The sequence below is a fragment of the Sceloporus undulatus genome, chromosome 7 (assembly GCF_019175285.1).
Source record: "Sceloporus undulatus isolate JIND9_A2432 ecotype Alabama chromosome 7, SceUnd_v1.1, whole genome shotgun sequence".
Classification (NCBI taxonomy): domain Eukaryota; kingdom Metazoa; phylum Chordata; class Lepidosauria; order Squamata; family Phrynosomatidae; genus Sceloporus; species Sceloporus undulatus.
In genome coordinates this window covers 7,284,823-7,285,154 of record NC_056528.1, presented here as the reverse complement: position 1 = coordinate 7,285,154, position 332 = coordinate 7,284,823, and positions in this window count along the sequence as shown.

Sequence of the window (332 nt, the reverse complement as noted above, 5' to 3'; positions counted from 1 at the left end):
GTAAACTCTGTGCTGGGGCGATGGCACATGTGCCCACAGAGAGAGCTCCGAGTGCCATCTCTGGCACGCGTGCCATAGGTTCGCCATCACTGTCCTAGGGTTAGAAAAGGGCATCCTTTCCGGACGCCCTAACCCTAGTACGTACCTAGTACGTACAAAATGGCGGCACCCATTTTACATGGGCGCCGCCGTTTTGACGTCGTGGATGCTTAGCGTCCACACGGCGCAATGCGGTTATGATGCAGCAAGTGCGCCTTGTGGCATCATAACTGTGCCGCAAAAAGGACCCGCTTTTTGCGGCTTCTTTTTCCTGCGCCAGGGAATCGCACGGT